Source organism: Hyperolius riggenbachi, chromosome 5 (genome assembly GCF_040937935.1).
Source record: "Hyperolius riggenbachi isolate aHypRig1 chromosome 5, aHypRig1.pri, whole genome shotgun sequence".
NCBI classification, from domain to species: domain Eukaryota; kingdom Metazoa; phylum Chordata; class Amphibia; order Anura; family Hyperoliidae; genus Hyperolius; species Hyperolius riggenbachi.
This window is the reverse complement of record NC_090650.1, coordinates 15,106,717-15,119,339: the sequence shown is the minus strand read 5'-3', so window position 1 is coordinate 15,119,339 and position 12,623 is coordinate 15,106,717. Positions and strand designations below refer to the sequence as shown.

The 12,623-nt window shown below is 43.9% G+C and overlaps 1 protein-coding gene across 1 annotated transcript in view; it reads right to left on the bottom strand.

Annotated features, from left to right (window-relative positions):
* The window catches only part of LRRC72 (leucine rich repeat containing 72), a 50,594-nt gene that overhangs the window by 36,892 nt on the left and 1,079 nt on the right, over positions 1 to 12,623 (bottom strand). The gene's annotated exons all lie outside the window — the stretch shown is intronic.

Genomic DNA, 12,623 nt, shown 5'->3' with positions numbered 1-12,623 from the left:
CTGACATTTATTACATGGTGACATTTTTACTGCTGGCAGGTGATGTAGCTGCTGCATGCTTTTTTGGCAGTTGGAAACAGCTGTAAACAGCTATTTCCCACAATGCAGCAAGGTTCACAGACAGGAAACTGCCAAGAGTACGTACTTTTCTTGTTTCTTGTGGGAGGGGTTTCACCACAATATCAGCCATACAGCGCCCCCTGATGGTTTGCTTGTGAAAAGGAATAGATGTCTCATGTAAAAGGGGGTATCAGCTACTGATTGGGATAAAGTTCAATTCTTGATTGGAGTTTCTCTTTAAAAGAAAATATAAATATGGCAACCTTGCGTTATGTTCCCTTTAAGTTTTGTTTTGTGTTATTATTCTGCAAGCAGCTAAACATAAAATGTTTTGCTAATTTGTTTTTTGCTAGAGAATGTTTCTTCTTAATTGACTGTAGTGTTGCTAAGCTTATACTGTACCATTAATTAAGAATAGACAATGCTATCATACTGACTGCTGCAGCTACCTTTTATCCTAATATAAACCCAATCTGCTCTGAATCATGTATAATTATATAAACAGTACCATAAAACACGGAGTAATGATAATGTCTGGGTGTAATACATATTTATGGGCACCTTAAAGGGAACCTAAAGTGAGAGTGATATGGAGGCAGCCATATTTATTGCCTGGTTGTCCTGCTGATCCTCTGCCTCTAATACTGTTTTCCCCCCCTCCTGGCACTCCCCCGCGACCTCGGTTTTTGGTAAAAGTGCTTTTCCAGAGCAGTTTTGTCATTCACTCCCTGACGTCAGTCTGGGACAGCATGCTTCACTGTATGTGATATTTGCATAGTTGTGCAATATTTGCAACTTATTGACCTTCCCTATTTGCAGGAGCGGATTTACATCACAGGAGCCTATAGGCACAGATGTCCTGGCACCCTAGACTCCGCCCTCCATGAACATACAAACCCACGCCTAACCGCACCACAGGCCCAGCTGGCCCAGCTGTCACATCTCTCTTAGTCCCCCTGCCTGTCATAGGTAGCTACATGTGCCCCATAGTATCAGGTAGCCAGCAGGGGCGTAGCAATAGGGGGTGCAGAGGTAGCGACCGCATCGGGGCCCTTGGGCTAGAGGGGCCCTCCCTCAACTACAGTATTAGCTGTTTATTGGTCCTGTGCTGATAATATTTACTTCTATAGATGAATAGAATAGCAGTGATTATTATCACACTGTTTCCCATCCCCTTCTTGTACCTCTGACACTGTGGTTGTCCTTGGTTGGTTTTGGTGTGGAGTATCAATTGTTATGTATAGAGTGCTTGGGGGGCCCCAATCAAAACTTGCACCTGGGGCCCACAGCTTTTTAGCTACACCACTGGTAGCCAGGGCTATCCTCTAAGTAGCTGGAGGTGCCCCCAACTGGTAAATCTGGTCAGTGGAATGCAGAGATCCGGGTAACCTCTCATTTACACTCTGTTCGGGACTCTGCATAGGGAAGGAGAGAGGGAAGCACTCGGGGGAGGGGAGTGAGCCGCCTTTCCAACATCAGGCGCCTGTAGGCATGTGTCTACAGTGCCTTATGGTAAATCTGGCCCTGTCTTTGGCCAAAAAGAGGCAGAGGATCAGCAGGACAGCCTGGTATTGCTTAAGAGGAAATAAATATGGCTGTCTCCATATCCCTCTCACTTTAGTTTCCCTTTAAGGTGCCCATAAATTACTTGACTGCCCACTGAACAAAAAACAATCTCCTTTATTGGGCGATCAACTACAGTGTGATCATTTGAAAGTAAAATGACTGGTGGCCTACACACTACAATCGAGATCCTATGCAATGCCCCTTCACTAATCGAGCTGTACGATGTTGTGCCTCCGGGCTCTGACGCCAAAAATCAACTTTGTATCAATCGAAACCATGGAAACACTAATTGATTCCTTTACGTTCAATATTTTCATCCTGCTCGATCGAAATGTTGTGGATTCGGTCAGCTATCGCCAATTTGCATCGATCAAAATCCGATAAAATCATCCAATCAAATGTCGATTGACTGTGAAAATTGAGTAATGTATGACATCTTTAGATATTAGCTGAATGGGCATGTAATCTGCAATCTTTTATTATTAGTTTTCTTATTGTTGTTATTTTTATGTATTTATATAAATAGCTCTCTGTCACCTTCCATAGCGCTGTACAGAGAGCCCTATAGTCAATAGAGGGTGATCTGTACACAGGTAATGCATTGTATATGTAAGAACAACCAACAATGCAAATCCTGCTTTGTGAGAAGCCATTCGGAGAAAACAAGAAACAATAGAGGAAGGGACCTGCCAGAATATTATTACCGCCCGCTTATGTTATGCCTAACATTACGGTGTTACAATAATCTGGGTAATTACTGCTGTTATTCGTTGTGGTTGTGTCTACCATTATGCAATTACTATACTAACAATAAAAGTAAAAACAAGAACTGGAATAACTGTCATAATTATTACTATGAAATAACATTCCCCATTATCATTACGGTTATTATAATTATAATTATGTTGTTAACATGACAGCAGCTAAAACAAAAACCAACAACAATAATGAGGTAACGATATCAGACACTTATAACCACTATTATTATGATCCACAATTATTAGCATAACTATCATTATCTTATTAACCTTGTAACAATAGTAGTAATTATTTATTTATTCAAATTCACTACTATTATTATTATTTAGTATTTATATAGCACCGACATCTTACGCAGCGCTGTACAGTATATATATATATATATATATATATATATATATATATATATATTGTCTTGTCACTAACTGTCCCTCAGAGGAGCTCACAATCTAGTCCCTACCATAGTCATATGTCTATATTGTGTAGTAGATAGGGTAATCTGTCGAAGAAACCGTGAATGCCGTACAGTCTGTTGCCTCCCGGGTGCTCGGGTTCGGCATGTAGCGGAAAGAATTGACAGATTACTGGGTGGGGCTGGGGAAGGGTCGGCTGTCATGGTACACATTGGCACCAATGACAAAGTTAGTGGGAGATGGAAGGTCCTCAAAAATGATTTTCAGGTACTTGGAGATAAACTTAAAGCAAGGACCTCCAAGGTGGTGTTCTCTGAAATACTGCCAGTGCCACGCGCTACATCTGAGAGACAGAGGGAGCTTAGGGAGTGAAATAAGTGGCTGAGAAATTGGTGTAGGAAGGAAGGGTTTGGGTTCCTGGAGAACTGGGCAGACTTTGCAGTCGGCTACAGGTTCTACAGCAGGGATGGGCTGCACCTTAATGGGGAGGGTGCAGATGCATTGGGGGAGAAGATGGCTAAACGGTTGGAGGAGATTTTAAACTAGGATCTGGGGGGAGGCGGGAGGATAAAGTCTCAATATGTAGACAAGATAAGGTAAAAAGACAGTGGGAGCCTAACATTATGGGGGGTGGAGAGGGGGGTGGGGAGAGTATAAAGATTAAGGAGGTTGGTAAAACTTCAAGTAGCCCATTTCATGTAAACAAAATTGGAAAGGATACTTGGCTGTAGCTTACCGGTACCTTCCCTGCAGGATCTTTACACTAGCAGGTGCAGAAAGAGAGCAACCAAAATTGCCTCTGACCCCTCTCACCCAGCTCACTCCATCTTCCAGCGCATGCCTTCAGGAGTAAGATTCCGGTCAATCGCTACCAAAACCTCTAGACACAGGAACAGTTTTTTTCCTCAAGCGGTAGCCATACTTAATGCTGAACCACGTTAGAGCTGCTAGGACTGAAAGTAATCAGCACAGAACTAAACATGAACAATTCTCACATTGCTTACTGCCACTATACTTATAATGTCCTTAACTTGTAATATTCACACTGTCTGTCCTTGTATTGTTTTTGTTTGTGTTTGTTAAGCAACTGCCAAGACAAATTCCTTGTAGGTGCAAACTTACTTGGCGAAAATAAATTGATTCTGATTCTGATTCTGATTAGTGTTGGGCGAACATCTGGATGTTCGGGTTCGAGGTGGTTCGGGCGAACATGCCCCCGATATTCGGCATGTTCGGGCCGAACCCCGAACCCAACCGAACATGTCCCTTTGGGGCCCCCTACAGGGTCCCAGCATAAAGGGAGAGCATGCCCCAAGCGCGGGGGGGTCGGAAATGCCCCCCACCCCTCCCCGCTAAGCTCTCCCTTCTGCTGGACCCTATAAAATTAAATCTAAGTCCCCCGAAGGTACTTTGCAGGCTGGCAGGAGGAGGGCAAGAAGCGGGCAGCCGGAGAACATAGGCGCTAGTACCATCTGGTACTTCCGCCCTCTCTCTGACGCACTTCCTGTTTACATTTGTAAGTCGCATCAAGAGAGAACAGAAGTACCGCGATGACGCATAGAAGGGTTCGCGTCATTTACATGATGACACGTACCCTCGTACGCGTCATTGCGGTACTTCTGTTCTCTCTTGACGCGACTTACAAATGTAAACAGGAAGTGCGTCAGAGAGAGGGCGGAAGTACCAGATGGTACTAGCGCCTATGTTCTCCGGCTGCCCGCTTCCTGTCCTCTTCCTGCCAGCCTGCTACAGGTACTTTGGGGGAATTCTATTTAATTTTATAGGGTCCAGCAGAAGGGAGAGCTTAGCGGGGAGGGGTGGGGGCATTTCCGACCCCCCCCCCCCGCGCTCGGGGCATGCTCTCCCTTTATGCTGGGACCCTATAGGGGGCTTTGTTCGGCCGGACACGGCTGTGTTCGGCCGAACACAGAAGGCCTGTTTGGGTTCAGGCAGCGTAGCTGAGCACCCTCCCGAACACCATGAGGTGTTCGGGGGGTGCCGAACCGAACCCGAACAGGCCAAAATCCGGGCGAACCCGAACAGTGGCGAACACTGTTCGCCCATCACTAATTCTGATTCTAAATGTGGTGGTAAAAATATAAAGTAGTACATAGCAAGGAAATGTGAGACTAGTGCCTACCTGCAAAAGAGTGCAAGCCCCACTTGTGGGGTCGAATACACACCGAGCATACACATGACCTGTCTACCACTGTAGGATGTTGGTTTCCTGTAACAGCTTGCATGCAACCTATTAAGTACAAGTCATGTGTATGCTCGGTGTGTATTCGACCCCACAAGTGGGGCTTGCACTCTTTTGCAGGTAGGCACTAGTCTGTTTTTAAGTAGCGCTGCTCATTTCCTTGCTATGTACTAATTTAATTCGTTTTTGGTCAGCTGCTCCCACTTAACAGTCATGCTTTTGGTGTATATGCAGAGCTTCTGTTTGGGTTCAAGGTGCGTTTGTAGTTCCTGGGGGGGCTCAGCACATCTCTGATTGGAGGCCATTCGGAGGCGGCCTGGTGTTGCGCTGATCCACCTTTTGCGCAATTTTCGATTTTTCAATTTTACTTAGTAGCGCACCCAGGCTATGCATATACATAGGTTAGGATTTAGTTAGAGTTAGGCCCCTCCCATGGAGGATTGACTTCTTCGCAGTGGGAGGGACGAGTACTTAATAGGTTGCATGCAAGCTGTTACAGGAAACCAACATCCTTCAGTGGTAGACAGGTCATGTGTATGCTCGGTGTGTATTCGACCCCACAAGTGGGGCTTGCACTCTTTTGCAGGTAGGCACTAGTCTGTTTTTAAGTAGCGCTGTTCATTTCCTTGCTATGTACTAATGTAATTCGTTTTTGGTCAGCTGCTCCCACTTAACAGCCATGCTTTTGGTGTATATGCAGAGCTTCTGTTTGGGTTCAAGGTGCGTTTGTAGTTCCTGGGGGGGCTCAGCGCATCTCTGATTGGAGGCCATTCGGAGGCGGCCTGGTGTTGCGCTGATCCACCTTTTGCAAAAAATATGAAGTGCATGGTAACCAATGCTCGGAGCCTTGTAAATAAAATAGACGAACTAGAGTTCATACTGAATGACAAAGGCTATGACCTTGTGGGAATAACCGAGACATGGATGGATGAAAGCCATGACTGGATAGCTAATTTAAAAGGATACAATGTGTTTAGGAGAGATAGAACAGGGAAAAAAGGTGGAGGGGTTTGTCTCTTTGTTAAGAATTCTTTTACAGCTGTCCTCAACGATGAGATGGAGGAAGATTGCGAAGATGTGGAGTCCGTTTGGGTAAATATTCATGGTGGAAATAAAAGTTGCCAATTGCTTATTGGGGTATGCTACAGACCACCCCATATTAATGAAGCTGCAGAACTGTGATTACTACAGCAGATTGAAAAAGCTGCAAGTTAAAATGAGGTCATAGTTATGGGCGACTTCAACTTTCCAGACATTGACTGGAGTATTGAGGCTACCCATTCTGGTAAAAGCAGCAGATTTCTGGCAGCACTACAGGACAATTACTTGACTCAAATGGTAACGGAACCAACTAGGGGGAATGCGTTACTGGATCTGATCATTTCTAATAGACCAGATAATGTATCAAATGTGCAGGTTCAAGAACATTTGGGAAATAGTGATCACAACATGATAACGTTTGATCTGGTGACTGATAGGCCACAGGGCAGCGGGACCACTAAAACTATGAATTTTAGAAAAGCAAAGTTCAATCAAATTAGGCAGGCACTAAGTTTGGTGAACTGGGATAATGTACTACAAGGGGAGGACACTGAAAGGAAATGGCAAGCTTTTAAACGTATTCTCAATCAATATTGTAGTATGTATATCCCATATGGAAACAAAATGTCTAGGAATAAAAAAAAGGCCTCTATGGATGAATAGAAAGGTTAGGGATAAAATGAAGAGGAAAAAGAATGCCTATAAGGTCCTAAAACAGGAGGGAACCGAGGCTGCACTAAGCAATTATAAGGAGTGCAATAAAAATTGTAAAAAAGAAATTAGGCTGGCAAAGATCGAACCTGAAAATCAAATCGCTAGGGATATCAAATCTAACCCAAAAAAGTTTTACAAGTACATCAACTCTAAAAAAAGAAAGGTTGACTGTATAGGACTCCTAAAGTATGAGGGTGGGAACTCAATGGTGGATGACCAAGGTAAGGCAGAGTTATTAAATGCTTTCTTTGCTTCTGTCTTCACAAATGAAACAGCACTGTTGCAAATTACAGAGGCAGAAGAGTCTCAATCTTCTAACTGTAATATTAAATACTTAACGCAGGAAGAAGTGAAGGCAAGACTAAATAAATTAAAAATAGACAAGGCACCTGGCCCGGATGGCATGCATCCTCGGGTCCTAAGGGAATTAAGTCCAGTTATAGATAAACCCCTTTATCTTATCTTTTGTGACTCTCTTTCAAAATGGCCCAGTGGATTGGCGTACAGCCCACGTTTTCCCAAACTATTTGAGGGGTTACTAAGAGATACTATACATGACTTCATAGTAGAAAATAATCTTATTTCTCAGCATCAACATGGGTTTACTAAAGACCTGTTTGACTAACATGCTCAGCTTTTATGAGGTAGTGAATGCTAATATGGATATTGGGAATGCTGTAGATGTGATATACTTGGACTTTGCAAAGGCCTTTGACACTGTTCCCCACAAAAGTCTGGTGCAAAAGTTGAGGATGCAAGGACTGGGGAAGAGTCTGTGTGCATGGATAGGGAACTGGCTAATGGACAGAAAACAAAGAGTTGTGGTCAATGGATCGTACTCAAAATGGGAGACTGTTAGCAGTGGGGTCTCACAGGGGTCTGTACTGGGTCCAGTGCTCTTCAATTTATTTATTAATGACCTAGTAGATGCAGTAGTGAGCAATGTTGCTATTTTTGCAGATGATACAAAATTGTGCAGAATCATCAACTCTCAGGAAGATAGTGTCATATTGCAACAGGATCTGGATAGGATGGCTATATGGGCACATACATGGCAGATGAAATTCAATGTTGAAAAATGTAAAGTCATGCATTTTTGTCGTACCAATGGTCTAGCACCATACAAAATAAATGGGATACAGTTGGGGACATCAAACTTGGAGAAGGACTTAGGAGTACTCATCGACAACAAGTTAAATAATTATACTCAATGCCAAGCCGCTGCAGCTAAAGCTAACAAAATTTTGGGATGCATTAAAAGGGAAATAAAAACTCGAGATGCTAGCATAATATTGCCCCTGTTTAACTCTCTAGTAAGGCCACATCTGGAATATGGAATTCAGTTCTGGGCACCACATTACAAAAAAGATATCGCAGTTTTAGAGCAGGTGCAGAGACGAGCAACAAAATTGATGCGTGGGATGGAAGGTCTCACTTATCGAGAAAGGTTAGATAAACTGGGTTTATTTAGTCTAGAGAAAAGACGCCTTAGAGGAGATCTAATTAACATGTATAAATACATCAGAGGGCAATATAATAGCTTGGCGGATGAGCTTTTTGTCCCTAGGCCTTCTCAAAGGACTAGAGGACATGATCTGCGCATGGAGGAAAAACGTTTTAGCCATTTATTTAGGAAAGGGTTCTTTACAGTAAGATTGATTAAGATGTGGAATGCATTGCCACAGGAAGTCGTTATGGCAAACTCTATACCTGCATTTAAAGGGGGCTTAGATGCTTTCCTTGCGTTGATAGACATCCATGGCTACAATTACTAGGTAATGCCTAATGATGTTGATCCAGGGATTTTATCTGATTGCCATCTGGAGTCAGGAGGGAATTTTTTCCCTTTAGGGGCTAATTGGACCATGCCTTGTAAGGGTTTTTTCGCCTTCCTCTGGATCAACAGTGATATGTGAGGGAGCAGGCTGGAGTTGTACTTTGTACTGGTTGAACTCGATGGACGTATGTCTTTTTTCAACCAGAATAACTATGTAACTATGTAACTATATATGTATCGTAATCTAGGGCCAATTTGGGGGAAGCCAGTTAACTTATCTGTAGGTTTTTGGGATGTGGGAGGAAACTGGAGTGCCCGGAGGAAACCCACGCAGACACGGGGAGAACATACAAACTCTTTGCAGATGTTGACCTGGCTGGGATTTGAACCGGAGACCGAACGCTGCAAGGCGAGAGCGCTAACCACTACGCCACCGTGCTGCCCAATTATTAAAGTGGACCTGAACTCTTGCACAGAACAGAAGAAATACATTGAGAAATGCACCCTGTATGTATTTAGAGAGTTTATCCTGTTTCATTCCCCCTTATTTGTGTCCAATCACAAATTGTAATCTGATCTCCCCTGCGTCACATGACTGCCTATGGCAGAGATGGCAGATAAGGCCATTTGAAAGTACAGGAGGTTTCAACAATATGTCTTAGGATCAGGAAGTAGAAACAGTATTGTATCAGCTGTAACAAAGACATTTTTTTTGTTTAAGGCTAGTTACACACCAGGACGTTGCGTTTAGGGGACGTTATAGGGCACATAACGTGCCCCTAACGCAACGCCTGGTGCTCTTCGATGTGGACGTCGGAGTGAGCCGCGTTGTGCAGCTCACTCTAGCGTCCGTGATGCGTACTCTTAAACGCATGCGGCATCACATGGTCCCGCTCGGCCAATCGCCGCAGAGAGCGGCCGCACCAGGAAGTAAACACTGCACGTCACTGAGTGCAGTGAACATTAATTAGCCATGTGCCCGGCCACTCTCCCCTCCTCCCCAACATGACTGAGCATGTGCAAACAGTCTAACACGGCTTAGCCGCATAGAACGCACAGCATGCAGCACTTTGCTGCGTTACAATGTAACGCAACGTGGGCAGTGTCAACAGCCCACTTGTGTTACATTTCTGTTGCGTTGGGGGAGCGTTACAGGCTGCACTAACGTGCGCCTGTAACGTCCCTGTGTGCAAGCAGCCTAAAGGTTAATATGCTGTTGTGTATCTTTTAGAGCACAAAGGAGTTCTGAGTTCAGGTCCACTTTAAAAAGAAAAAGAGAGGCATAGTATTAGCATGGTGCAGAAGAACTTTGAGGCTAGGGTCACAGTAGGACGTTACGTTGTGATACGTCAAAATCGCAACACAACAAAACAGTGGTAACGCAGATTAACACTGCATTACCGTCATATACAGTAGATACAGTGAAGCATACATGCAATTGAAAGTATGCTTCCGTGTATCTGGTAACATGTGCATTTAGAGGTAACACACTGCAGCAGTGCATTACCATAACGCAACATTTACAACGCAACGTTAACGCCACACTGTGAATGTCGCATTGGCTTAACATTACAGTGCGGTAACCTGCGTAATAAGACTTTATTAACGCAGGTCAATAACTTCCCACTGTGAACATAGCCTGAAACGTATTTTAGGCACAGAAAACTCTACTTGCCCTCAGAAGAGACATTGGTAAACGTTAGGTAATAACTCAGTTAGTTAAAGTTTAATCAATAAGGCCCAGTGCACACCGAGCGGATTTGGATGCGATCCGCCGGCCGCATCCGCCTGTAAATCCACTTGGCTAATGTATTTCAATGGGCTGGTGCACACCAGAGCGCTTCGGTCGCTTTTTCAGATCCGCTTGCGGGTGCGGATCCGCTTGGCTAATGTATTTCAATGGGCTGGTGCACACCAGAGCGCTTCGGTCGCTTTTTCAGATCCGCTTGCGGGTGCGGATCCGCTTGGCTAATGTATTTCAATGGGCTGGTGCACACCAGAGCGGGAGGCGTTTTGCAGAAACGCATACTCCCGGGCTGCTGCATTTTTTGGATTTCGGAGGCGTTTCTGCCTCCATTGTTAAGTATAGGAAAAACACAAAACGCTTGAAAAGAAACGCTAGATTGGAGCGGTTTTCCAGGCATTTTTGTTACAGTAGCTGTTCAGTAACAGCTTTACTGTAACAATATCTGTAATCTGCTACACAAAAAAACGCTACACAAAACCGCAAAACGCTAGCAAAACGCTTCATAATAATAAGAAAAAACGCATAAAAACACGCTAGCGTTTTGCGGATCTGCTAGCGGTTTTTGGTGTGCACCAGGCCTAACTCGGGTCAATAGATGCTCAGTCCGAAACACAATCGATCACTTTCAGATTGGGAGTAATGATAAATGTAAGGGACCCATACACCTAGCGATGCTGGGCAGATTCGACCAAGAGGCTAATCTCTCTCTGATCGAATCTGATTAGAGAGAGATCTGTCGGCTGCCCATACACCACCGGCCGATTCCCAATCGATTTCAGCATGAGATCTCTCAGGAATCGTCCGAGTCCACTGCTGCCTCCCTAGTGTATAAACGCGTCCATCTTTCAGTTCTACCTCTTTCATTTGCACCTCACACGCCGCTGCCGTATAGTTTGTGGCACGTGTGATGTCACACTAAAATCTCCTAAGCAATCCGATTAGATTAATGAAATCGTTTCAAAAATTGGATTCATTTCATTAATATGATCGGATTGGTTAGGAGATTTTTTGCTGAGATTTTTACAGCTTGTTCGATCAATTCAGTCGACCTCTTTCAGCCCAAAATCGTTCTAATCGTCAATCAGGCATGCTTGTTGCTGCACCGATTTTTATCAGAGTCGATAATCACAATTACGCCCCAGATCTTCACAGGCCCTGGCCCCTGACTACACTTCAGCTGCAGTGATCTCCCTATTTCAAGGGCACAGGCTTCTGCAGCACGTATGTTAGGGCTGTCTTCCACTGCAAAACGCAATCGCAGTACCATTGTGATTTTACCATGTGATTTAAAAAATTTTCTACAATTCCATTTTTATATTAAGCTAAGAACAGAAGCGCAAATACCCAAAAAATGCAGCAGGTGAAGCACAGGATGTTTACGGTCAGGGAAATCAGATTGCAGTCGGATTGCGCTGATGTAGGGATTCCCGTGTTGTTTCTATTGCTTTGCAGATGACCCTGCGTTGTAACGATCATGTAAACGATCAGAAATGGATCGCAAGACCCAGCAAATGGTGTGTAGTGGAAAAAGGCCATTATTATTATTATTGATTGATTTATAAAGCATCAACATATTCCGTGGCGCTGTACAAAGTAAGAAACAAACATGGGGTGCAAAATAATACCGACATTGACATACAATATGTTATTATCCTTTATTATTATCAACAATAAATGTTTCTTCACTATGATTATGTCATTAAAGCAGTAGGATCAGCCATACTATGCCAGGGGAAAAAAACATATATAAGTAGATAAATACTTGATCTACTTACATAACACATGTATTGTACTGTCCACATTTTGATTTCAGTGAATTTTATATAGACAATAAAGAGAATTCTGTTCCTGGTGGGAACCGGGTCTTTTGCCCACAGTTTGAGGCTAAATACTGATGTCATTTCTTCCCTTAACTTTTTTTTATTTTCTCCTACAATCGTTGAGTCACCTCAGCCTTGCTTGTAAACACGAGTGAGCACAGGATCGTGTTTCAGATAGGCAGATAGGCAGGGAAATAAAAGGAAGAGGAGGATTATACTATAGATAAAAAGAACCCCCAGCATCATTGACTTAGCTAAGGAGCTGTGGGCCCCGATGCAAGTTTTACAATGCCCCCCCCCCAAGCACTCTATACATAACAATTGATACGGCGCACCAAAACCTGCCAATGGCAACTACAGTGTCAGAGGTGCAAGAAGGGGATGGGGAGCAGCTTGTTACTGATTACCCCCAAGCATTCTATACATAGCAATCCCTGCCAATGGCAACTACAGTGTCAGAGGTGCAAGAAGGGGATGGGGAGCAGCTTGTTACTGATTACCCCCAAGCATTCTATACATAGCAATC